The following is a 9813-nucleotide window of genomic DNA, read 5'->3' on the forward strand; positions in this document are numbered from 1 at the left end:
GACTGTTCTAGGATTCGAACCTCGGACCATATGTGCTATAATCGAGTGAGTTAACCGTCACGCCACAAGGTTCTAGATGACTGTGCGGGTTACTTTCTATCGCTTTTAAACTTATGTCGAGTTTTTGTTGATTTTTTTTCAACCGATAATGAAGATCTCGGAAATATTTTTTCTTACAAGATCATATTACATATTATTTATTTATTTATTTATTATTTTACTTATTAAACAGTAATCTCTCAACACGTATATATATATATATATATATATATATATATATATATATATATATATATATATATATTAGCAGCAAGTCATTATTCAAGGACAGCTTGAACACCATAGAGTTTTCTTTTTGCCAATTTTGTTGAATAACATTTCAATTCGCCAAGCAGTCATTTTTATTTCAACTGGCATGTTGTACATTGTGGCGCCCAATAGACAACGATCGAATGTACCGATTGAAAGCGCTTGAGAAAAATATGGCCGGACAACAACTATTAGACGCCATAATATACAACATGTCAACCGAAAGAAAGAAAGAAGCCAGCTTGGCGAATTGAAAAGTTATCCAACAAAATCGGAAAACGAACTCCATCGTGTTAAATTATACGTGCTTGAATATATATATATATATATATATATATATATATATATATATATATATATATATATATATATACACGCACACAGTACTGTTTCGCAGCTCATCCGTGGGGCTAGACAAGCAACTACCTCAAGCCAGGATCGAAACCCGATCGCCCAAACGACAGTCGGAGCTTCTAACCGTTGTGCTATACGGCTGCTGCTATGGAGGTAATGAATTAACAATGTTTTGACATTGTCCAAAGTACCTAAGCTCAATTGCATTGCTTCATATGCTAATGGTAATTTGTATATCGCTTCCCAAATGCTCAACTTAAGATAGGGAGCATAATATATATATATATATATATATATATATATACATATATATATATATATATATATATATATATACATATATATATATATATAACTACTTCATTTACTCACATAAATTTAATATACGAAAGTATAGATTTATGCGTAAACTTTAAGTATTTACTTCAAAAGTGCTCAATACGTAGGTAGAGCTAGTTAGTAATTTATAAAATATATATGGTGATTAAGCTACACTGAATATTCTGCGTTTCATCCACTATAGGATTCGTAAGCCTGACGAATCCTATAGTGGATGAAACGCAGAATATTCAGTGTAGCTTAATCGCCATATATATTTTATAAATTACTATATATATATGTGTGTGTGTGTGTGTGTGTGTGTGTGTGTGTGTGTGTGTGTGTGTGTGTGTGTGTGTGTGTGTAGATATATATATAGATAGATTTTTAATATGGGATTATGCAGAATTATTTCAACAATTACATCACAGCTTACATAAACCATGAATGACTCAGATCGGAAATCTTAGATTCGTATTTCATCCTACATTAAGGCAACTCAAAATTGAAACAGGAGTTACTTGTATGCGGTATGAGTACCCTGCTAGCTGAGCAAACAAACCACTTACGAGAAAGTCCATAGACTAACACAGATCCAGCAAACGACGGCGATGTCCGATTGTGGAACATACCTACTTCTTCTCATCCAACTACTAATAAACAAGACCAGTAGGATTTTACACCCGTTAGGACGATGTTACCCAACAAACTAACCAAGCGGGCAAATTAATTGGATTTTCTTGAATATGCAATCATAGTTTTATTCCTAGTCCTCAGCTTACAAAATAAAATATAAAAAAGTCAAACCGGAAGTACTGGACTCGAGTTTCGCTCTCCCCAAGACTCGTCGTGGTGGCGCAAGTAGCAGAATACTCACCTCACATGAAAATGGTTCCGAATCTTGAGTTTATATATGTTCTACTGATGAGTCCAGAGCTCTCTTTCATGGCTTGTGCTTGATTGTGGATATATATATATATATATATATATATATATATATATATATATATATATATATATATATATATATATATATATATATATAATTATAAAAAAGTGAACCATATCGTAAATTCAATCAACTGAAAAATGGAAACCGGGGTGAGGAAAAGAAAAAAATATATATATATAATGGGGCAAGTTATATGTACAATTAAATAAAATAAATAAGTCGATTAAAAAACGATCGTTAAAATATACCCAAAGCGCTTTTCGTTCAGACAAACATTTTCAAGGGTCATAAGTCTGAAAATTATTATTTTTTAGAATATTTGGTAGTGATATGGAATACGAGCGGAGAGGTTAAGAAAAAAAAAAAAAAAAAAAAAACCTGACTACCCAAATAATTCTAACTGAAGCCGGAGGTTTCTCTGCTTGCACAAAGTAGGGGGGTTAGCAATGATGGCAAGTGCTTCGAGGACAGACAGGTGGAACTTTGTGCGTCCTCGGTGCAAAACAGAAAAACACTCCGGAGAGAAAACAAGACCGCATTCCTTTTTATCGACCAAGTGTTGGCCGATGGACGATTCTATCAGTTGAGATTTTCTGGTAGTAGGTTGATGATCCCGGATGAAACGGGGAACATGTTGGGCGATTCTGACCTGAAGACGCTGGGTCGTCTTGCCTATATAGACGGCACCACACCGACATTGAAATTTATAAATAATATTACTAGTTTGGGAGATAGGCAAGACATCCTTACGAAATGAGGGAAAGGTTTCCATTTTTCAGTTGACTGAATTTACGATATGGTTCACTTTTTTATAATTATTCTAAAATTTTGCCAATCGAATAAAGATATATATATATATATATATATATATATATATATATATATATATATATATATATATATATATGACTACTTAATTTAATCACATAAATTAATATACGAAAATAAAATTTTATGCATAAACTTTAAGTATTTACATCAACAGTGCTATAGGTAGACATAGGTAGAGGTAGATAGTAAGTTATAAAAATATATATGACAATTAAGCTACACAGAATATTCCGCGTTTCATATACGCTAGGATTCGTCTGGCTTATGCCAAACAAGGCACAGTACCACTTTGATGTAGGGGCTACTATCGAGGTCATAAGTTGCAGGGGTATTATGAAAGGGAGATGAGTAACAAGATGTCTGTACATATTACACTTGAACTTCTGCATGTCAGTACAGTTGGGAAAGCAGAATCCCGGAATGGAGTTCCAAAGTCTAGCAGTTCTGGGGAAGAAACTATTGGAGTAGAAAGCTTTCTTACACCTAGGGATCTCTACTGTGTGGGGGTGGGATTTAGATGCCTGTTGGGTTTGTCGAGGGTGTTTACGTTGTGGGGGCACAAGTGCTTGCAGTTCTTCAGAGCATTTACCATTAAAATACTTGTAGAACAGACAGAGGGATGCAACATTTTGTCGATGGGATAGAGGTTGAAGCTTAGATGCCAGTTCAGGGCCTATCAGATTTGTGACTCTCTTTTGAACCCTGTCCAGGAGTGAGAGACAAGTAGCAGATGCACCAGCCCAAATATGACAGCAGTACTCCATACATGGGCGAATGGTGGCCTTATAGAGGTACAGGATACTTTCAGGCGTAAGTAACTTTCTAGCACGGCAATTCTCTCAATGCATTTATTCCAGTTCATGTTCCTTGTAAACGTTAGGCCTAGGAGTTTAAAGGAAGTATTTTCGAGTAATGTGTTCTTGGCAATTGCTATTGGTGGTAGAGAAGGTTTCTTGTAGAAGGAAACAAGCTTAGTCTTGGCAGTATTGAATGTGACCATCCATTTTTGTCCCCATTTCACTACAGATTGGAGGTCGTTCTTTAGTGTTTCTGCCATTTCCTTAGATATGTGTTCATTTGTTTTCCCCTCGTGCCTTTTAAAGAAAGTGGAGTCATCAGAAAATTCTTAAATCGAATATATGTCTCTATATGTTGTTTTTTCAGAATTTAAAATTTAACCACGAAGCTTAAAATTTAACCACGAAGGTTATATATATATATATATATATATATATATATATATATATATATATATATATATATATATATATATATAAGCTTCGTGGTTAAATTTTAAATTCTGAAAAACAACATATAGAGACATATATTCGATTTAAGAATTTATTGTTTGACAAAAAGAATATATAGAAGGAGTTATTTTAATTTCCTTAATCCATGGATTTTCAACAATGGCTCAGAGGAAATGAAATGCAGTTAGCAAAATGTTCAGCTGCGAATGGACGCTATTTTGCTTTTCAGCAGAATTATTGAAAATAGTTTTTTGAGTGGTTGTGGATAATTATATGGAAAAAATTATATGAAAAGAGAAGTTGATACAACCTGGGTAATCCATTATCGGAAGGAATCCAATGTCGTTCGGGGTTATAAATCCTAATGGGCAGAAAAGTATACCTGGCAGCCTTATTCGTTGTTGTGTTGATTCTGAGTTGTTTGCTGTAGTCCAAATGTTTTCTCGGTGTTGACACAGTGTATCCGAAATTGGGTGGATATACCATTCCATTGTAATTATCCCCGTGAGTAATAGAAATTGAGCATTGAGTTAAGTGTGCAATAGACCTCGAAATCAATAGTGTAGTTATCAAAATAGCAAAGATAGCAAAATAATCCTGGAGATGATATTCAGAACGGTGCGTTGGAACGGCTTTTTTTTCTTTTTTTTACACAGTGATCACCACTTATCAAGGCCCGGAAGCCACTCAGGGATAAGGGTTATTGCAAGTACATAACGTTAGTGTGGGGATTTGATGAAGTGTTTACTTAAGGGGCGGTTCATTAGGAATTTGTTAACATTGGACTTGAAGACATCCAAGTTGTAGTCCGGGGGGAAGCAGGCAAACGGAACAGAGTTCCACAGGCGTGCAGTTCTAAGAAAGAAGCTTTGTTCATGGAATCCACGTTTTGATTTAGGCACAGATATATAGTGGGGGAAATTTTTCACAGTGGATTCAGCTAGACGGGTGAAAGATTGGCGAGAGGGGACCAGAGATTAGAGTTCAGACGAGCACCTGCCATGGAAATAACGATAAAACAAGGATAGGCTCGCAACGTCTCTTCTGTGGGAGAGAGGTTGCAGTGTAGAGAAAAGGGCATCCCCCACTAAGCCACGAAGTCTATTTTGTACTCTGTCAAGGCAGGATAGGCTGTTTTTAGCAGCTCCTGCCCAGATATGGCAACAGTATTCCATCCTTGGACGTACTTGGCTTTTATATAGATAGATAATTGCATCAGTCTCTGTAGAAAGATAGTTCGTTTTATTGTTTATAGTGGATGAGGGAAGCCTTGGACTCCTTCTGATAATGGATCACTCAGATTGTTATCATATACGAAAAATTCTGCGTATTAATTAATATAAAATTTCACCTATTTATTCATGTAAAATTTTACATATGAATTCATGTAAAATTTTACAAATATATTAATGTAAAATTTTACATATAAATTAAAGTAAAATTTTATATATTAATGATTCTAAAATCTTACATATAATTTAATGTAAAATTTTACAAATTTATTAATATAAAATTTTGGATATTAATCAATGTATAACTTTACATATTAATCAATTTAAAATTTTACATATTAATATATGAAAAATGGAAAAAAAATATTAATACATGAAAAATTTTTACATATTTATTATATAAAATTTTGCATATAAATTAATGTAAAATTTTATATGTTAATTAATGCAGAATTTTAAATATTAATTAACCTAAAATTTTACATATGAATGAATGTAAAATTTTACATATTTATTAATAATGGATTTTACAAATTGATTAATATAAAATTTTACATGTAAATTTTTTATTGATAAATATGTAAAATTTTACATTATTTCATATGTAAAATATTACATTAATGAATCTGTAAAATTTTCATTAATTAATATGAAAAATTTTACAGTAATTATTATGAAAAAATTTTATATTTATAAATATGAAAAATTTTACATTAATAAATATGTAAAACTTTACATTAAATTATGTTTAAGATTTTATATTAATTAATATGTAAAGGATTTTTATTAATATATAAAATTTGTATTAATAATTATGTAAAATTTTATATTACTCTATATGTAAAATTTTAAATTAATTAATATTTAAAATTTCATATTATTTTATATGTAACATTTTATATATTACATATGTAAAATTTTACATTAGTTAATATGTAATATTTTAGATCAATTTATATGCAAAGTTTTTATTTATAAATACATAAAATTTTACATTAATTAATATGTTAAATATGACATTAATTAATATGTAAAATTTTACATTAATTTATATGTAACATTTTACCATTATTAATATGTAAATTTTTATATTAATAAATATATTAAATTTTACAATAATATGCATGTAAAATGTGACGTTAATTTATATATAAACTTTTACATTAATTAATATGTCATTTTTTATTAATAATATGTACAATTTTACATTATTTATTTTGTACAATTTTACATTAATTTATATGTGAAATTTTATATTAAATAATATTTAGAATTTTATATAATGAAATATGTAAAATCTTACATTAATAAATATGTAAAATCTTACATCAATAAATATGTAAAATCTTACATATTTATTGATGTAAAATTTTATATTCATTAGCATGTAAAATTTTACATCAGGTTATATATAAAATGTTTTATTAATTAATATGTACATTTTTACATTAATTAATTTGTAAAATCGTTTATTAATGAACATGGAAAACTTTAAATTAATTCATATGTAAAATGTTATATTAATTAATATGTAAAATTTTGCATAATTAACATGTAAAATTTTACATGAATTAATATGCAAAATTTTTTAATAATAAATATGTAAAAGTTTACGTTAATAAATATGTAACATTTTACATGTATTAATATGTAAACTTTTAAATTGATTAACATGTAAAATTTGACATTAATTTATATGTAAATTTTTTAATTGATTAATATGTAAAATTTTACATTAATTAATATTAAAAATTTTATATTAATAATTATATAAAACTACATTAATTTGTATGTAACGTTTTACAATCATTAATATATAAAATCTTACATTAATTAATATGTAAAATTTTACATTAATATATTTGTAAAAGTTTATTAATATGTAAAATTTTACATAATAATTCATATAAAATTTTATATATTAATTAATATAAAATTTTACATAATAATTCATATAAAATTTTACATATTAATTCATATAAAATTTTACATTTATAATCAAGTTATTTTATTTATGAAAAATTTTGCATATTTATTAATTAATGCATTACAGCTAAACGATTTTATAATTTTACATCATGACCCAAACAAACAGCATCCTCTAAGCTATGATTTGTTTTGAATAATTAAAAAAAAACAAAGAAAAACAAGTCAAGAAACATTTGTTATCAAAGTTTTGTATTTTAATCATAAAATTTTACGTATATATATATATATATATATATATATATATATATATGTATATATGTGTGTGTGTGTGTGTGTGTGTGTGTGTGTGTGTGTGTGTGTGTGTGTGTGTGTGTGTGTGTGTGTGTGTGTGTGTGTGTGTGTGTGTGTAGAGAGTAAAGAAGAAAGAGAGAAAAAGAAAAGGAAAGAGTGAACGACAGGGATGTAGATAAAGAGAAATCGAAATAGAAATAGAGGGAAAAGAAAGGGAGGAAATGAAAAAAAAAATTTAATAAAAGGTTAAGATATTCTAAACGAAATTAAACGCAAAGAAAAATAAGAAATGAATAAATAAATTAAAATCAGATTAAAATATGAAATTGATTTATTAAACATTGTGTACAAAGTGAAGCAACAGTTGCTGGATTTGGAAACTCTGTTGGACATTAGTAATAAAATAAAAGAAATGACGTGTACTAAGAAAACCAAAGAAATAAAATGAAGTGAAAAAATAATAATAATTGAAAACAACAATAAAACACAAAAGAAAATGGAAAAATACGAGGTGCGTTCAATAAGTTTCCAGACTTTTTTGTACAGGCATTTAAAATTCTCGTAGATATTTAATTTGTAATTGCTAAACAGCTTATGATACGACTGACCAATTTTTATGGTTTCAGGTTCAAATGTACAGCCTCAGACGGAATTGGAATACTGTCTACTAAAGTCTGATTGTTATAGCCAGTGAATTCCCAAAGTCCACCTGGACGTGAGAACTATTTAGAAGAACGATGTGCACTAAAATTCTCTTTTAAACTTGGAAATAATACAGAAACGTATGGAATGTTGCTTTTGAACCATTTTGTCTGAATCGAGCATCAGTTTTTGAAAGGCATATGGGATTCAAGGAAGGCAAGTAGTTCGTGAGGGATGATGAGAGGTATAGGAAGTGTAAGGATTTCAGAACATCAGAATTGATTGGCCAAATAAAGAATTTCATGGATAAGGACTATTGTGTGTCTATAGAGACAATATTTGATATCAGTGTGGGAACTGTGCACATAATTAATCGCAAGGAACTGAAGATGTGGGAGATTTGCGCAAATACACCAGTCTATAACTCCATTCTTGTCACAGACGTTTTGACCAAGATGGGCATCAAGACAGTTCCTCACCCTCCCTATAGTCCAGACCTTGCTCCCTGTGACTTTTGGTTATTCCCTAAGTTCAAGGAAAACCTTAGAGGTTGTCGTCATGAGACAATTGAGGAGATGAAAGAGGCTGTGACACAAGGGTCATTAACGCACTCACACAAGAGGTCTTCCAGAAGTTGTTAGAACAGTACAAAAAGTGCATTGCAACCGGAGGAGATTACTTCGGGGGGGACTAGAGTTTCATGTGTGTACTACCAATAAAAATGGCCACACAAAAAACAGTCTGGAAACTTATTAAAGGCATCTCATAGAAAGAAATTAGAAAATTACTAAGAAAAAAAAATTTTAAAATGAAAGAAAAATCAGACGGAAAAATGCGAAAATATGAAAATGATACGAAATTAGAAATCGAAAGCAAAAAATTGAAATGAACACAACGAAAATAGAAAACACTCGACTATCTACAACCATTATATATTATTTTTCCCACCTTGTACCTTAATCTGGCCGTAGATTCCATGAACAAGTCCTGTAGGTATTTAAATACTCTCTAAGTAGACTTTCAGGTTCTTTACAGTAGGCATTCAAGTTTTTTTTTTCCTATATGTATGTGTGTGTAAGACAATCGACTTTACATTGTCAATGAAGTGATTGTATCCTTTCAATATTAAAATGTGCAAAAAATAAATGTCTGTTACTTTGTTTAAAATATACATCCAAACATTTATAATGATCTGTTTATTAGTTTAGAAGAATTTGTTGATTTGAACATAATAAAGATTAATAGAAAAATTAGAAAAAGTATTATTAACAGGCTTCGAAACCTAACAGGTGATACACTTTGCTCTTCTCTGCAAGCCTGTCTCTGCTCTATCGTTATTTTCATGGCAAGTGCTCATCTAAATCCAATCCCACCTTACCAAACTTTCACAAAAAACACCCGACTAGCTACAACCACTATCAACAAATTTCCCCCACTCTCTAACTGTACATAACTTTAAATGAACAAAACTTCTTTCCCAGAATTTCCCACCTGTGGAATACGGTTCCACTGGCCTGCTTCCCGGTTGAATACAACATGGCAGCCTTCAAATCCAACGTAAACAAGTTCTTGTTAAGCCGTCCTCAAAGATAATTAAATTCTATCCAATTTACACTATCAACGATTCTTAGACCACCACCATTAATTAAGCCTTATCCCCGAGTGGCATTCGGGCCTTGATAATTGGTGACTCGAAGTAAAAAAG

This window comes from Euprymna scolopes, chromosome 33, assembly GCF_053919585.1.
Source record: "Euprymna scolopes isolate OS-2025 chromosome 33, ASM5391958v1, whole genome shotgun sequence".
Taxonomy (NCBI): Eukaryota; Metazoa; Mollusca; class Cephalopoda; order Sepiida; family Sepiolidae; genus Euprymna; species Euprymna scolopes.